Consider the following 18,816-nt stretch of genomic DNA (forward strand, 5'->3'; position numbering starts at 1 on the left):
GGTGATCTTATCGAAACATATAAGATTATGAGGGGGCTTGACAAGGTGGATGCAGAGAGGATGTTTTCACTGATAGGACAGACTAGAACTAAAGGGCGTGATCTTAGAATAAGGGGCCTCACATTTAAAACAGCGATGAGGAGCAATTTCTTCTCGGGGTTGTAAATCTGTGGAATTCGCTGCCTCAGAGAGCTGTGGACATTGAATAAATTTGAGACAGAAATGGACAGTTTCTGAAATGATAGTGGGTTAAGAGGCTATGGGAAGCGGGCGGAGAAGTGGAGCTGAGTCCATGATCGGATCAGCCATGATCGTATTGAATAGCGGAGTAGGCTCGAGGGGCTGTATGACCTACTCCTATTTACAACAGCTATTTACAAGAACATTAATGATCTGGATGAAGGAATTGAGTGTAATATCTCCAAGTTTGCAGATGACACCAAGCTGGGTGGCGGTGTGAGCTGCGAGGAGGATGCTAAGAGGCTGCAGGGTGACTTGGACAGGTTAGGTGAGTGGATAAATGCATGGCAGCTTCAGTATAATGTGGATAAATGTGAGGTGAGGTTATCCATTTTGATGGCAAAAATACGAAGACAGAATATTATCTGAATGGCGGCAGATTAGGAAAAGGGGAGGTGCAACGGGAACTGGGTGTCATCGTACATCAGTCATTAAAAGTTGGCATGAAGGTACAGCAGGCGGTGAAGAAGGTAAATGGCATGTTGGCCTTCACAGCTAGGGGATTTGAGTATAGGAGCAGAGAGGTCTTACTGCACTTGTACAGGGCCTTGGTGAGACCTCACCTGAAGTATTGTGTACAGTTTTGGTCTCCTAATCTGAGGAAGGACATTCTTGTTATTGAGAAAGTGCAGTGAAGGTTCACCAGACTGATTCCCGGGATGGCAGGACTGACCTATGAGGAGAGACTGAATCGACTGGGCCTGTATTCACTGGTGTTTAGAAGAATGAGAGGGGATCTCATAGAAACATATAAAATTCTGGCGGGACTGAACAGGTTAGATTCAGGAAGAATGTTCCCGATGTTGGGAGTCCAGAACCAGGGGACACAGTCTTAGGATAAGGGGTAGGCCATTTAGGATGAGATGAGGAGAAACTTCTTCACTCAGAGAGTTGTTAACCTGTGGAATTCCCTACCGCAGAGAGTTGTTGATGCCAGTTCATTGGATGTATTCAAGAGGGAGTTCGATATGGCCCTTATGTCTAAAGTGATCAAATGTTATGGAGAGAAAGCAGGAAAGGGGTTCTAAGGTGGTGATCAGCCATGATCTTATTGAATGGTGATGCAGGCTCAAAAGGCCGAATGGCCTACTCCTGTACCTATTTTCTATGTTTCTATGTTTACTCCTGTTCCTAGTTTTTATGTTCTTATGAGTGTCTCCCCATTCTTGGCCAGCAGTGGGGTGGGGCCTTGGGTGCTTGGGACATAGGTGGACTTAACTGTGGTGAAGAATCCTCGCAAGTCATCACTGTCGGCCAACTGCTGAATCTCCTGTGCTTTCTCTACCCGCCATCTATTCTTTAGTTCGTGGATTTTTTGGACCTCCGCCTTCAGCTGTCTGTAGAGCTGCTTTGATGCTCCCAAGTTGGGTTGTTGCTTTAGGTTTGGAAATGCCCTGCGCTTGTGATTTATTAGCTCCTGGAACTCCTGGTCATTCTCATCAAACCAGTCCTGGTGTTTCCTGGTTGAGTGACCGAGCGTCTCTTCACAGGCACTAGTTATGGTGGCCTGGAGGGTAGACCAAGTGCTGTGGGCACTCTGCGTCTCGGTCATTGAGGGTCACCAGGTTGGCAGTGAGGCGCTGGCTGTATAGGGCTCTCTTAGCTGGGTCTTTTGAGTGCACGACCGTTGATTTTTCTGTGGTATTACTTCTGTTGCCATCGTCAGGCTATATTAATGTTGATGATGGAATGAATTGGGCGGTGGTCCGTCCAGCAGTCATTGGCTCCTGTCATGGCGTGGGTGATGTGCACGTCCTTGCGATCCCTCACTCGAACGATGACTTAGTCGAGCAGGTGCCAATGCATGGAGCAAGGGTGTTGCCACGATGCCTTGTACTTGTCCCTCTGGTGGAACAAGGTGTTGGTGATGACAAGGTCTTATTCTAGGCATTTTGTCAGGAGCAGGGCATCGCTGGAGTTGAATTTCCCTACCCACTCTTTGCTGATCATGCCTCCCCAGATGTCTGTGTCCTTACTGACTCTAGTTGCCAAGGAGGATCAATTTGTCGTCCATAGGGACACGGGACAGGGATTGTTCGAGGCTGGAGTAGAATACCTCTTTGGCCTCCTCAGTTGCGTCGAGTGTTGTTAACCTATGGAATTCCCTGTCGCAGAGAGTTGTTGATGCCAGTTCATTGGATATATTCAAGAGGGAGTTAGGTATGGCCCTTACGCCTAAGGGGATCAAGGGGTATGTAGAGAAAGCAGGAAAGGGGTACTGAGGTGAATGATCAGCCATGATCTTATTGAATGGCAGTGCACGCTTGAAGGGCCGAATGGCCTACTCCTGCACCTATTTTCTATGTTTCTATATGCACTGATAACTGTGGCGCACTGGTTCTGGGATAGGGTAAGCCGGAGAGTTATGAGACATTTGCTAATCCTGCCGGGGGTCACTGAGGCAGTCGACCAGCTCATTCTTGATGGTGAAACTAACTCCACGGAGGCGGCGTTCTTCTTCTGGCTTGTCTTTCCAGAAGAAGGTGTAATCCCCACCTTGTTCTTTGAGCTGGCCTTCCCCTTCGGGTGGCGATGTCGACGTCGAAGCATTCAAGTTCCCGGGCACCGATGGCGGTGAGGCGTTCCAGTTCGATGATATTGCAGCACCAGCAGTCGAGAACACTCGAGGTGTCACTCCCCATTCACTTCAGTAACACATAGCGAGTGCCTTTATAAAACCAAACACTCGCAATGGTTTGTTTTCCTGTGACTGTTGCTTTACAGACTAGAAGAGTTTGGCTGATCCCTCCCAAAGAGAGTTGTAGGTTAAATGCACTTGTTATGCATTCATACCTGCTATCCTTTTAACATGTGAAACATGAGGGAGCAATTATTTCTGCCTTGCCTTGGGCAAGACCTGTTTCAAGTGCATCCCCTAACTCCCATTATTTTGAATTGGAAGAGTGTATTGATGAATTTTCTCTTGCTGATCCCTCTAAAGTACTTTATATGGACTAAAAAATGTCATTATAAAAACTAATGTGTGTCTTGCATGGAATAAACCAGTGAATGTGTTTGGTGAACTCCGGCAGGTCACAGAGGACATTGGTGCATTTGGTCTTGAGCCCTTCATGTTCAAACAGTATATGTAATATATTGATTCACTGGACAGCAGCTTCGAGCTAACTTGTTTTGAGTATTATGGATGATTCTACTCGCCAGTTTATTTGCATTATCATACCATATCTCATTATGTGGCTCGGTGTCAAATTTTGCTTGATAACGCTCCTGTGTTGCGCGTTGCAACGTTTTCCTACATTTAAAGGCAAGTTGCTGTTATCTGCCTATACTCACGGAAGTTTATTTGTTTTCCTTGTAATAATCAACAGTAAGTCAGTGTAATTAACTTACATTTTAAAAGCAATCCAGGAATGTTCAGGAGGTGGTGCAGAGAAAAGTCATGAGCCTATTTAGCTTGAAATGAGATGACTGAGGGGACTGCAAAAAGCTATATAAAACTTTAAATTGTAGGAGAAAATATAAATATGGAGCACGACTTCAAGCTGGAGCACGACAGCCGGACAAGGGGCCACAGGTTCAAAACAGCAGACCAATTTAAGACTACTTTTGTGGAAGCAAATGATTATAAATGATGGTGTACTGGGACACATGGACTTATTGGCAGTATTCCACTGCACATTTGGCATTGATGTGGATTGACTTTTTGAAGACACCAATGTCTAAAGCTCAGTAAAAGGTTATTTTGCTGGATTTTGTACTTCACGTTTTCCTCTGTCACATCGGTCCCACTCTCTCTTGCTGTCCTTTCTTGCTCAGACTACAAAGAAAACATTGCAGTCGATAGATGCTTTTAAGATGTCGGCCTTGGCCCAGTGGTAGCACTCTTGCCTCTGGGTCAGAAGTTTGTGGGTTCAAGTTCCACTCCAAAGACGAGCACATAATCTAAGCGGACACATCAGTGCAGTACTGAAGGGACACTGCACTGTCGGAGGTGCCGTCTTTCAGATGAGACATTAAACTAAAGCCCTGTCTGTCCTCTCTGGTGTCTGTAAAAGGTCCCATGGCATTATTTGAAGAGCCAGGTGAGTTCGGAGTTCTAATCAATATTTATCCCTTAACCAACATTACTGAAACAGATTATGTGATCATTATCTCATTGCTGTTTGTGGAGTTTGCTATGTGCAGATTGGCTGCGTGTTTCCTACATTACAACAGTGACTACACTTAAAAAAAAAAAGTACTTCATTGGCTGTAAAGCGTTTTAGGGTGTTCTTGGGTAGCGAAAAGTGTTGTGTAAATATAACTTCTTTCTTGCCTGTCTGATAACGATTGAAAGTAAGGAAATAAGTCATGAAGGTGTATTAAACCAACTGAATACAGAGGGAGAGGGATGACCTTGCATTTATTAAGCACCTTTCATATCCTCACTGTTGCAATGTGTTTCACCGGCAATGAATCAAGTATGGTCGCTTTACTGTTATGTCTTTAGATGCTGTGATAATGACTCCACGAGGAAATGTATTGTACTTGAACTGTAGTGACCTTAGTCCACTTAATGTAACTCCAGAGTGAGGATCACACATGGTGGTCTGCCTTTTATACTAGGCCTGGCACACTTGTACAGGTAACCTACATGTCTCCCACTGCAGTGCCCCCTGGTGGCACACCTTAGTGACTATACAGCTGGTGTACAAGTTTCCCTGTAGTAGTGCCCTCTGGTGGCACATCATATGTAATAGTACAAGCAGTAAACATGTTTGGATACATGACAGTTACGTAGGCAAATGCAGTAGCCAGTATGAGCACAACAAGGTCCCTCAAACAGCATGGAGATAAATTTGCAGTTAATCTGTTTTGATGAGGTTGATTGAAGGATAAATGTTGGCGAGGACATGAGTAGAAATCGCTGCTTCTCTTCAGATGGTGCAATGGGATCTTTTGCATCCACTTGAACAGGCATTGGCGCCTCGGTTTAATGGATATCTGAAAGGGGTGGTTCTGACAATTCAGCATTCCTTCAGTCCTGTTCTGAAGTGCTAGCCTGCATTTATGTGCGGAAGTCACGAAGTGGGGCTTGATTCCCACAGTCTTCTGACTTGGAGGCGAGTGTGCCAAACTGACACATATTTTTAAAGAAAATCTAGCAGTAACCATGAAGTGTTTTGTTTGAGAGCAAAATTCTTCCTATTATTTGCCAAGAGTTCAAGGAACAAGGCGTGTATATTTTTTGGTTTTGCTACTTTTTGGCAGTTGTGGAAGAGGAAGCGATTCCCGTAACCACAGCTGACTGGCGCAATGTATAGATTTAAGCTGTTTTTAATGATGTGACACCGATACAGCACCGCCAGTTCCTGATAGCAGGCCTCGTGAAGATAAACTCGCTGAATTTGCAAAAGCCAGCTGCTAAGACGACCAGGTTAAAAATAACAACCGGTCATCCTGATCTCCAGCCTTGGCTAATCCCAGCAGGTTTACCTTCAAGTTGCATCCAGCTAGACCTGTGTGTCAGGGACTTGAGTGTTAGTATATGTCTTGCATAGTGTAAAACCGGATTTTGCTATGTGGATGCATTAGAATCCCTAACCATGACCCTTTCTTTTCCTCAATCCCCATCTTAGTCCCTTAATTGCACTCTAAGATAGAGGTGAAAATAAATAAATAAATAGAGTACAATTGCATTTGCAAATTGTTAGTGAACATCCAATCACAATACTGTTAATTTTGTTCATAAATTATTAAGAATTTTCTAGAAGCACAATTGCCATTAATTTTCCACAAAAGGTTGGCGGGAGTAGTGTGTATTTCACAACCCTCTGTTTCTGAAATCCTGTTTAGGTCACTGTACACAAGGATATTCAATATTCAGGAAGGATAGACAGCAAGGAAAAGGAGGTGGGGTAGTGTTACTGGTTAAAGAGGAGATTAATGAAATAGTAAGGAAGGACATTAGCGTGGATGATGTGGAATCTCTATGGGTAGAGCTGCGAAAAGGGCAGAAAATGTTAGTGGGAGTTGTTTACAGACCACCAAACAGTAGTAGGGAGATTGGGGATGGCATCAAACAGGAAATTAGGGATGCGTGCAATAAGGGTACAGCAGTTATCATGGGTGACTTTAATCTGCATATTGATTGGGCTAACCAAACTGGTAGCAATACTATGGAGGAGGATTTCCTGCAGTATATAAGGGATGGTTTTCTAGACCAATATGTCGAGGAACCAACTAGAGAGCAGGCCATCCTCGACTGGGTCTTGTGCAATGAGAAGATTAATTAGCAATTTGGTCGTGCGGGGCCCCTTGGGGAAGAATGACCATAATATGATAGAATTCTTCATTAAGGTGGAGAGTGACGCAGTTAATTCAGAGACTAGGATCCTGAACTTAAAGAAAGGAAACTTCGACGGTATGAGACGTGAATTTGGCAAGGATAGACTGGAGAATGATATTTAAAGGGTTGGCGGTGAATAGGCAATGGCAGACATTTAAAGATCACATGGATGAACTACAACAATTGTACATCCCTATGTGGCGTAAAAATAAAAAAGGGAAGGTGGCTCAACCGTGGCTAACAAGGGAAATTAGGGAAAGTGTTAAATCGAAGGAAGAGGCATATAAATTGGCCAGAAAAAGCAGCAAACTTGAGGACTGGGAGAAATTTAGAATCCAGCAGAGGAGAACTAAGGTTTTAATTAGGAAGGGCAAAATAGAGTACGAGAGGAAGCTTGCAGGGAACATAAAAACTGACTGCAAAAGCTTCTATAGATATGTGAAGAGAAAAAGATTAGTGAAGACTAATGTAGGTCCCTTGCAGTCAGATTCAGGTGAATTCATAATGGGGAACAAGGAAACGGCAGACAAATTGAACAAATACTTTGGTTCTGCCTTCACTAAAAAAGACATGAATAACCTCCCGAAAATAGTAGGGGACCGAGGGTCCAGCGAAAAGCGGGAACTGAGGGAAATCCTTATCAGTCAGGAAATGGTGTTGGGGAAATTGAAGGGACTGAAGGCCGATAAATTCCGAAGGCCTGATAGTCTGCATCCCAGAGTACTTAAGGAAGTAGTAGATGCATTGATGGTTATTTTCCAACATTCCATGGACTCTGGATCAGTTCCTATGGATTGGAGGGTAGCTAATGTAGCCCCACTTTTTAAAAAAAGGAGTGAGAGAGAAAACAAGCAATTATAGACTGGTTAGCCTGACATCGGTGGTGGGGAAAATTCTGGAATCAATTATTAAAGATATAATAGCAGCGCATCTGGAAAGCAGTGACAGGATCAGTCCAAGTCGGCATGAATTTATGAAAGGGAAATCATGCTTGACAAATCTTCTAGAGTTTTTTGAGGCTGTAACCAGTGGAGTGGATAGGGGAGAACAGGTGGATGTGGTGTATTTGGACTTTCAGAATGCTTTCAACAAGGTCCCACACAAGAGATTAGTGTGCAAAATTTAGGCACATGGTATTGGGGGCAATGTATTGACGTGGATAGAGAACTTGTTGGCAGACAGGAAGCAAAGAGTGAGAATAAACGGATATTTTTCAGAATGGCAGGCAGTGACTGGTGGGGTGCCGCAAGGTTCAGTGCTGGGACCCTAGCTATTTACAATATGCATTAATGATTTAGACGAAGGAGTTGAATGTAATATCTCCAAGTTTGCAGATGACACTAAGCTGGGTGGCAGTGCGAGCTGCAAGGAGGATGCTAAGAGACTGCAGGGGGACTTGGACAGGTTAGGTGAATGGACAAATGCATGGCAGATGCAGTATAATGTGGATAAATGTGAGGTTATCCACTTTGGTGGCAAAAACAGGAAGACAGATTATTATCTGAATGGTGGCAGATTAGTAAAAGGGGAGGTGCAACGAGACCTGGGTGTCATGACACATCAGTCATTGAAGGTAGGTATGCAGGTACAGTAGGCAGTAAAGAAAGCAAATGGCATGCTGGCCTTCATAGCGAGGGGATTTGAGTATAGGAGCAGGGAGTTCTTATTGCAGTTGTGCAGGGCCTTGGTGAGGCCTCACCTTGAGTATTGTGTGCAGTTTTGGTCTCCTAATCTGAGGAAGGACATGCTTGCTATTGAGGGAGTGCAGCGAAGATTCACCAGACTGATTCCCGGGATAGCAGGACTGACCTATGAGGAAAGACTGGATCGGCTAGACTTATACTGATTGGAATTCAGAAGAATGAAAGGGGATCTCCTAGAAACTTATAAAATTCTAACGGAACTGGACAGGTTAGATGCAGGTAGAATGTTCCCGATGTTGGGGAAGTCCAGAACCAGGGGTCACAATCTAAAGATAAGTGGTAAGTTATTTAGGACCGAGATGAGGAGAAACTTTTTCACCCAGAGAGTGGTGAACCTGTGGAATTCTCTGTCACAGAAAGTTGTTGAGTCTAGTTCGTTGGACATATTCAAAAGGGAGTTAGATGTGGCCCTTGCGGCGAAAGGGATCAAGGGGTATGGAGAGAAGGCAGGGGTGGGGTACTGAGGTTGCATGATCAGCCATGATCATATTGAATGACGGTGCAGGCTCGAAGGGCCGAATGGCCTGCTCCTGCACCTATTTTCTATGTATTTTTGTATCCTTGGGCAAATGCACTTTATTTGTATGTATTAATAAATGTTCTTGAATTTGTAGCTTAATAAGTTAACTTTGTTGTGTTTGGGCTTTGATGATGCGGTAAATCATGCATGCATTTCAAAAATATTATGATGGCCCATTCTCTCAAATGTTGATGCTGTTGGCCTTTAATCAGCACATCACATTACATCGAGTTTACAGTACAGAAACAGGCTATTCGGCGCAACTGGGCCATGCCAGTGTTTATGCTCCACATGAGCCATCTCCCAAAACACTTGATCTAACCCTATCAACATATCCTTGTATTCCTTTCTCTCTCGTGCTTATCCAGCTGCGGCTCAGTGGGTAGCACTCTCGCCTCCGAGTCAGGAGTTGTGGCTTCAAGTTCCACTTCAGGGACTTGAGCAAAAAAGTTTAGGCTGACACTTCAGTGCAGTGCACAGGGAGCACTGCACTGTCGGAGGTGCCGTCTTTCGGATGAGATGCCATGGCACTATTTCGAAGAGTTATTTCGAGGGGAGTTATCCCGGGTGTCCTGGCCAATATTTATCCCTCAATCAACATAACCAAAAAACAGATTATCTGGTCATTATCACAATGCTGTTTATGGGAACTTGCTGTGCGCAAGTTGGCTGCCATGTTTCCTACATTACAACAGTGACATCACTCCAAAAGCACTTCATTGGCTGTAAAGTGCTTTGAGACATCCGGTGGTTGTGAAAGGCGCTATATAAATCCAAGTCTTTTTTTTCCCCTTAAATGCATCTATACTATTTGCCTGAACTATTCCTGGTGGTAGCATGTTCCACGTTCTAACCACTCTGAGTAAAGAAGTTCCTTTTGAATTGATGAAGCATTGACTGTTGGCACTCTATGGGAGGAGAATTCTACCAATTTTTAGCAGGAAAGTCAAAAATCAGCCATTTCTGACGACCCATAAGGGATTGAAATTGAAGCAAATAATGAAAACCTAATGACATGAATATATTTCTGTGGCTTCTTGCACTGTGATAAAATGAGAACCCCTATCCTGGTCACAAGGTATTTAGACTGCTGTCAGGTCTATTTTTGATTCTTTTTCTCAGTATCTCAGTGTCTTGCGACCACGGAGTGAGTTAGTGTTCGGCTGGCCGGGAGCACAGTTATACCCAAACAATCTAACCTATCCGCAGCGCATTGTGGGGAGGTCTGTATCATTCTTTTTTATAAATTTGATCTGTCAGTTTGTAATCGGGTGTTGCAAGTAAAGCATAACCTCTTGGTGATAGTAGAGGTATCAAAACTGTTGAAAGGTTTGTTTCTGTGTCAACAGATTCAGTATCTGAATAACCAGTGGTTAAACCTTGACTTTTAAGCTTCTTTTTCATCACAAAAGAACATAATTACACCCTTGTTTCTCCACCTACCTGCTTTTTCCACTGTTTGTGCTGCAGTAGAGTCGTGCCCTACTGTAACATCAGCTGTAGTCTTCAATATCCTAATGCTTGCTGTTTTTTATTTTGGAGTAGCTGGGTGTATTTATTGCTTTTACAATTTTGATTCACATTACATGGTTACTTTGTGAAAAATGTGTGCAGGTTGCGGGAGTGTTTAATATTCTGCTGTGTCTGTATCAACACAAGGTGCAAACCTGCTGAAGTAGAAACCTCCCCTACTAGGCCGGGGTGTTTAATATAGCACCACACGCGATCTGAAATGTGCCACCTTTTAATTGTTTTAATTCGTAATTGTTCAGATTAAACTCTTTACACAGTATATTTCAGTTCATGGATGGAACTATAAAAACAAAGAATTTTAATGTTGTGTTCCTCACTTTGAGGTATACGTACCGTGGAGTTAATTAATAGCCTTACTGAAGACCGGACTAAAGCACGCTAATGATTTAGCTGTCCATTTTAATAATGGTGATGGAAAAGTGGACTTTGAGTCATGCTCATTTGCTGATTAAAGACTATGGTATAGGAGAGTTCATGGGGAAGCAGATTTATGCAATAAAATTTGTCCAGAAATAACACTTGTGTTCATTATGAATATTAATGGTTGTTTTAGAGAAATGGCACTTAGTTATTTAGTTCCAGAATGTGCTGGAAAGTATAACAATAGTCTGTAATGTAAAATATCCTTGAAGGTATTGGACAATATTAATTTCTAATTAATTGCAGATCTGTGTTCCATTTAACTGATTTGTTCATGGACCACTAATGACAATATTTTCAGCAATGCTCAAGCTCCATGCCCCATTGATCTGGCTATCTCATCCCGGTACTTGGGTCACTGTGGGATTATGAATGTTGGCGCCATTTTACTGTAATAGTTTGCCTCCAGTGACCTGACAAAATCAATATTATAATATATTGTGTCCTGTTTGGCTAAGAATTAGGCTTCGATTTTTTTTTCCCAAACTGGTTTACATTTGCATATCACAACCATATCCAGCACAGAGAACCATATGCAATGGGTGTCAGAGAAAAGCGGTTAGGTGTATGTCTAGGAACATAGGAATTGCTGGACCCACAAAGACCAAGGTCAATCTCGTTCACCGTCTACCATCCTGCTAGTTGCATGATACAACGATAATGGAGTTGACTAATCATGGCACTCAATCTCTCAATTACACAACTGAAAATATATTAGTAAAAGGTTAAATAAAGGTTGGGTATTGAAGTAAGAGTGTAAAATAAAAGTAAAAATAGTAAATATACAAGAAACACAGAGTGAGTAATGGAAGTGACAAAGCAAAGACAGATAACGCAGAAGAAATGTATTGCAATTGTTAAATAGTGCAGCAGTCTCCAGATTGGTGCCAATGGGGTTCCAAGGCCCAAGCAATCTGGCTATTGAATCCCAGGCTGCTCCTTAATATCTCACATCTTTTAGTTGAACCCATGACATGTAACAGCAGGATTATTGTGTTGAAATTCAAAACACAACGAGGTGGCAGAAAAATACAGGTCGATGGCAAAGATGCAGAACACCTTGGTATCATGGTGTTCTGATTGGGGAGATAAGGTCGTTTCATACCGCAAGTACGAACCTGCTTATCTGCCCCTCCACCTCCCTCCCCAACTCTCATCCTCGCTCTGCCGCCTCCACCAACTCTCATTGCTGGACAGAAAGTTATGTCTGAAATCGTTAAAATCATGATAAAGGCCAGAGGGCTGCAAAGTACCCAGTACAAAGATGAAATGTTCCCCAAGCTTGCATTGAGCTTCATTGGAACTGTGTAGAGGGCTTATGACCAAGAAGTCAGAGTGGGAATGTCATGGGGAATTGAATAATTGAAATAGCAAAGAACAAGGAACTTGGGGTTGCATTTGCAGACAAAGAAATGCAAGTGTAGAAATGGCTTGGCTGCAGATAGACGGAGTGGGTGGGGAGGTGTGTAGCATTCCGCAGTGAAGCTGGCACGCCTATTTAGGAGCCAGGAATTCGAACTTTGGTCTGTGTCTCAGAGCAAGGTCTTAGCCAGTGTTGAATCCTGGCAGAGTTTGGAAACCTGTCCCATTCAGTGTTCTAAATAGACATCGGATTTGACAGAATGTGCATGGAAATCCGCATTCTTTTGGTATAGAAAGCAAGCCTTATGGCGGTGTTGAACTAGAGCCTTCTCGTAAACCAGTGAATTTTTGAAACCGAGGGAGATAGGTGTTCAATTAAAATTTGTCTTGTCTTTTTCATTTTTGACACACTTACTTCTCTAACCAGTAATGAAACAGCAGCTACTGGGCACATGCAGCACTTTGAAGGAACTGCAATGAGATAAAGTGGAACAACTGGAAGTTCTGATTCATTCACTAGTATTGGGATGTTTCGCATCTATTTGAACTGGTTTGAAAACCATTCATTAATTACTCTAATTGCATTGTTTTGAACTCTACTGCAGAGGGCTATAAAAAAAAGGAATTGAGCCTCCTACACATTTTGTTATCTAATCATGACAGGATGTGAACACCACTTATTGGGATAAGTAGCTAAAATACATTATCAATCCTAGAAATACATTTAGTTAATAATTGATGAATAATATTTGTTTTTATTTTACTAGTTCTGATCCCATAGTATTGCACATAGTGAGTCAGGACCACATCTTGGGTCCAAGTTCTAGGCGCAGCCCCGACCTGGACTCTCGTTTTTCGCGCCAGAAAGTGCGTCTAAAAAGTATCTGCAGATTCTCCGGCTCGGCTCCCTGCAGGTCCTTTGGAGCTTGGCGCGGCGCAGCATGAGCTGTGGGGGGCGGAGCCAGGTCCCTGTGCTGAAATCAGTGCCGGGACCTCTGCACAGGTACGCTACAGTGGGCGCGCATGTGCAGTAGCTCCAGGTGGCCGAAACTGTGTGGGAGGGGCCCAAAGCATGCAGCCCCTAGCCCTGGCCGAATGGGCTCACTGGGGCGGTGAAGATCAGGCTGCACCTCCCTCGTCCAGCTTCTGCTCTGGCTCCAGCTTCCTCCCCTGTTCAGCTGGCTCTCTCAACCCCCCCCCCCCCCCCAGCTCCCACTTCCCCCGGCCACCTACCTTTAACTCCGGTCCGCTCCCTCTTCCTTTGACGGGGCCTGCCCGCTCGGCATCTTGCTGGGGGTGGGCCCCGCCCAAAGTCTTGGGCCCGGCTTCTTCACGTCGGCCGGGCCCGTTCAGCCTCCTCGCTCTCCCCTCCCCTCCTCTCCCTCCCTTCCCTCCCCTCCTCCCCTCCTTCCCTCCTTCCCTCCTCCCCTCCCTCCCTCTCTTCCTCCCCCCCCCCCCCTCTTCCTCCTCCCCTCACTGTCAGAAACACACACACACAGAGAGAGAGACACTGACACTGGTGGGGCCCCGTCCCCGTCCCAGCACGCTGTTGGAGGGCTCCTGGTGCAGCAGTCGGTGAGTAGAATTTTTTTTATTTATTGATGTAAAAATTTTTTTTTTATTGATTTATTGATGTATTTATTATTGATGATGGCTCTTTATTTGTAAAACTAAAGTGTTTAACCGCCCCCCCCCCCCCCCGTTCCCTACGCCTGATTTATAACCTACGCCTGATTTTCTAAGTGTAGGCAAGGTATTTCTGAGCGTACAAAAATCTACACTTACTCCATTCTAAGTTAGTTTGGAGTGGAAAAAAAAATCTGTTCCAAACTGAAACTGTTCTAACTGACTAGAACTGGAGCAAACTAAGTGCCGAGAAAATTGCAATTTCTAAGATACTCCATTCTAAAGCAGTTGCTCAAAAAAAACAGGAGCAACTCAGGCCGAAACTTGGCCCCTATGTGTTGGGGTGGGACTAGCTGTTGGGGTTGCGGGGGCTTATAGAATGTGGGGAACAGGTTTAAGCGTTGTGTGGAGGGGGGGGGGGGAAGTGTTAGGAGGAAGGTGGAAAAGGGTTAGAAGCTGGAAGAAAATTGTAGGATTAGAGATGAGAAGAGTGAGAAGTAGAAGTATCTTGCTCAAATCTTCCTCGCCCATCTGAGTTGGACTGATATGATATCTCTTTCTCTTTCTTTGTACTTCTGGTACAAGTTTCATTCTACTCCATTCTCTGCCCTGAGCTCTTCCCTGTATCCACGCTCCCTCTTCTGGCTCCAGCCTCTGTCCATTCTCCTCCAACAACCTCTGGCCAGCAGAGTTTCAGGTCTCTGAGAAGCCATAAGGCTGTTAAGAAATTGTTGAGTGAGCCAATGGTCGCATTGTGGTAGTGGCAGCAGACATACTTCAGGGCTGTGGATTAGATTTGCCCGAGGGAGGGGGATGAGAACAGGGTTAAGTTAGAACTCTCTCTCGCGGTTCAGGTTGGCAGATAAAACGAGACTGTGTGGCAGATGCACTGGGAGTCGGGGTCAGAAGAAGCCAGAGTACAGTGGCAATTTCAGAGATTAAAATCATTTATTTGATAACCTTTCATTCACATTTTATGTGGCAATTTATGTCCAACAAATCTGGTAGCATATGTGAGTGTTAACATGAGGAAACAGCTAAGATTGGGTAGAGAGAAGCATAGAAGGATAAAAGTGATTTAATTTTAATTTTAAAAGTTTAAACATGAAACAGGCACCTGAGAGACCCTTGTATAAAATAATCACAATACCTAGAATAAAAATTAAACTGTGAAAGTCCAGTGAGGAAAACAGTAAAATGGGATGCAACTTTGAAGGGAAAACAAGATAACAATCCCAGGCTCTGAATTGTTCTTGGAATGGGAAACTAAGGATGTTCATTGGCTTTGGGATGTTTTACTACATTATGGGGAACAGGTGGGGAAGTGGAGTTGAGGCCAGGATCAGATCAGCCATGATCTTACTGAATGGCAGAGCAGGCTCAAAGGGCCAAATGGCCTACTCCTGCTCCTATTTCTTATGTTCTTAAAGATGCTATATAAATACAAGTTGTAGGTACAAAAGGCACCCAGTAGCCCGTTTGTGTAACTACAGTATGACAAGTTTACATTGGGAAATTTCACATCAAATGTGGGAATAGGAAATTTAATTAGTGAAGCAGTTGACAAAAAATGGATTAAAAATGTAAGTGTTTTTTTTATTCATTCACACTAAGGCCAGCATTTATTGCGCATCCCTTAATGTCCTTGAGAAGGTGGTGTTGAGCTACCATTTCAGAGGGAAGTTAAGAGTCGTCGTCATCATCATCATAGGCAGTCCGTCGGAATCGAGAAAGACTTGCTTCCACTCATGAAATGAGTTCTTTGGTGGCTGAACAGTCCAATACGAGAGCCACAGCCTCTGTCACAGGTGGGACAGACAGTCGCCGAGGGAAGGGGTGGGTGGGTCTGGTTTGCTGCAAGCTCCTTCCGCTGCCTGTGCTTGACCTCTTCACGCTCTCGCCGTTGAGACTCAAACTGCTCAGCGCCCTCCCGGATGCATTTTCTTCACTTAGGGCGGTCTTTGGCCAGGGACTCCCAGGTGTCAGTGGTGATGTCGCACTTTATCAGGGAAGCTTTGAGGGTGTCCTTGTAACGTTTCCGCTGCCCACCTTTGGCTCGTTTGCCGTGAAGGAGCTCCGCATAGAGCACGTGCTTTGAAAGTCTTGTGTCTGGCATGCGAACTACGTGACCTGCCCAGCGGATCTGATCGAGTGTGGTCAGTGCTCCAATGCTGGGGACGTTGGCCTGGACGAGGACGCCGATATTGGTGCGCCTGTCCTCCCAGGGGATTTGCAGGATCTTGCGGAGACATCGTTGGTGATCTAAACCCAGCGACTTGAGATGTCTTCTGTACATCGTCCATGCCTCTGGGCCATACAGGAGGGCGGGTATTACTGTAGACCATGAACTTGGTGGTAGATTTGAGGGCCTGGTCTTTGAACACTCTTTCTCAGGCGGCCGAAGGCTGCACTGGCGCAGGTGTTGAATCTCCGCATCAATGTCTGCTTTTGTTGATAAGAGGCTCCCGAGGTATGGGAAATGGTCCATGTTGTCGAGGGCCGCGCCGTGAATCTTGATGACTGGGGGGCAGTGCTGTGCGGCAAGGACCTTTTGTCTTGCGGATTTTTAGCGTAAGGCCCATGCTTTCATATGCCTCAATAAATACGTTGTCTATACCCTGGAATTCAGCCTCAGAATGTGCGCAGACGCAAGCATCGTCCGTGTACTGTAGCTCAACGACAGAGGTTGGGGTGATCTTGGACTTGGCCTGGAGGCGGCGTAGGTTAAACGGCTTTCCACTGGTTTTGTTGTTTAGTTCCACTCCAGCGGGGAGCTTGTTGACAGTGAGGAAGATTGAGAAGAGATGGTGGAGCGATGACGCAGCCCTGTTTGACCCCGGTCCAGACGTGGATTGGGTCTGCAATGGATCACGGCCTGCATGTCGTCGTGAAGCAGGCGAAGGATGTTGACTCCCACATTGCTGTGGGACTGGAGTCACATATAGGTCCCATACAAGGATGTCAGATTACCTTCCCTAAATGACATTAGTTAACCAGATGAATCCAGTCGTTTCACATGCTTTACTTAAAAATTCCAGGTTTATTTAATTACCCATGATGGAATTTGAACTCGTGTCTCCGGATTATTAGTCCAGTAACATAACCACTATGCTACGGGACTCGCTGTGAAGTAATGCAGAAGGGAAGTACATGCAACTGTAAGATTTTCTTTAAATATAGATAGCTTGCTTGTTATGCAGTATGGCAAGGAAATTAGGAGAAAAGACGATCGGGCCAATCATAGAATGATACAGCATAAAAGGAGGCCATTCAGCCCATTGTGCCTATCCAATTAGCCCCATTTCCCTGCTCATTCCACATAGCCCTGCAAATTTTTCCCTTTCAGGTATTTATCCAATTCCCTCTTGAAAGTTGCGATTGAATCTGTTTCCACCAACCTTTCAGGCAGTGCTTTCCAGATCAAAACAACGTGTTTCGCATAACTTCCTTGCTTTTGTACTCTGCCTATTTTAGACAGTTCCACCTTGTGCATCACAGCCCCAAATTTTAACTCTTGAGGTCGGAGAAAAAAAAACAGATGAGCAAAAAGACAATGACCAATTTCAAGAAAAACTACAGGAAATTCTGACTTGACTTCCTTGGGCACCTAAATAAGCCTAAGAGAACAAAAGGAGAGTCAAGGGTTAAGGGGAACAGGCAGGAAAGTGGAGTTGAGGCCAGGATCAGATCAGCCATGATCGTATTGAATGGCAGAGCAGACCAAAATTTCCTTATTGCATAGAAGTGAAAGTGTTTTGCTAAAAGCTGAAAATATCACCTATACGTCCCTGTGGTTATACGGCCTGTACACACTTTTTTAAAAACAGCTAACCAGCCCACTGAAGCTCCTCAATCCAGTATATTGACATTATAGTAGACAGCGGCATTTTGAAGAATTTTGCATAGAAACATAAAAACATAGAAAATAGGTGCAGGAGTAGGTCATTCGGCCCTTCGCGCCTGCACCACCATTAAATAAGATCATGGCTGATCATTCACCTCAGTATTCCTTTCCTGCTTTCTCTCCATACCCCTTGATTCCTTGAGCAGTAAGGGCCATATCTAACTCCCTCTTGAATAGATCCAACGAACTGGCATCAACAACACTCTGCGGTAGGGAATTCCACAGGTTAACAACTCTTGATTGAAGAAGTTTCTCCTCATCTCAGTCCTAAATGGCTTACCCTTTATCCTTAGAATTTGTCCCCTGGTTCTGGACTTCCCCAACATCGGGAACATTATTCCTGCATCTAACCTGTCCAGTCCCTTCAGAATTTTATACATTTCTATGAGATCCCCTCTCATCCTTCTAAACTCCAGTGAATACAGGCCCAGTTGATCCAGTCTCTCCTCATATGTCCTGCCATCCCAGGAATCTGTCTGGTGAACCTTCACTGCACCCACTCAATAGCAAGAATGTCTTCCTCAGATTAGGAGACCAAAACTGAACACAATATTCCAGGTGAGGCCTCACTAAGGCCCTCTACAACTGCAGTAAGACCTCCCTGCTCCTATACTCAAATCCCCTAGCTATGAAGGCCAACATGCCATTTGCCGCCTTCACAGCCTGCTGTACCTGCATGCCAACTTTCAATGACTGATGTACCATGACACATAGGTCTCGTTGCACCTCCCCTTTTCCTAATCTGCCGTCATTCAGATAATCTGTCTTCGTGTTTTTGCCACCAAAGTGCATAACCTTACATTTATCCACATTATACTGCATCTGCCTTGCGTTTGCCCACTCACCTAACCTGTCCAAGTCACCCTGCAGCCTCTTAGCGTCCTCCTCACAGCTCACACCACCATCCAGCTTAGTGTCGTCTGCAAACTTGGAGATATTACACTCAATTCCTTCATCCAAATCATTAATGTATATTGTAAATAGCTGGAGTCCCAGCACTGAGCCCTGCGGCACCCCATGAGTCACTGCCTGCCATTCTGAAAAGGACCCGTTTATCCCGACACTCTGTTTCCTGTCTGCCAACCAGTTCTCTATCCACGTCAGTACATTAACCCCAATACCATGTGCCTTAATTTTACACACTAATCTCTTGTGTTAGACCTTGTCAAAAGCCTTTTGAAAGTCCAAATACACCAGATCCACTGGTTCTCCCTTGTCC

At 44.5% G+C, this 18,816-nt stretch overlaps 1 protein-coding gene across 6 annotated transcripts in view; it reads left to right on the forward strand.

The window, feature by feature from the left end:
* Nucleotides 1–18,816, forward strand: part of LOC139262882 (H(+)/Cl(-) exchange transporter 3) — a 206,733-nt gene that overhangs the window by 48,787 nt on the left and 139,130 nt on the right. Inside the window, exon 1 of one of the 6 annotated variants that reach the window (XM_070878154.1) lies at nt 9,897–9,975. The exons of the other annotated variants lie outside the window; for them this stretch is intronic. The gene's annotated coding sequence lies outside the window, so the exon portion shown is untranslated. Of the gene's footprint in view, nt 1–9,896; nt 9,976–18,816 lie in introns of those variants that run through there. 6 annotated transcript variants of the gene reach the window in all.

This window comes from Pristiophorus japonicus, chromosome 1, assembly GCF_044704955.1.
Source record: "Pristiophorus japonicus isolate sPriJap1 chromosome 1, sPriJap1.hap1, whole genome shotgun sequence".
NCBI lineage: Eukaryota > Metazoa > Chordata > Chondrichthyes > Pristiophoridae > Pristiophorus > Pristiophorus japonicus.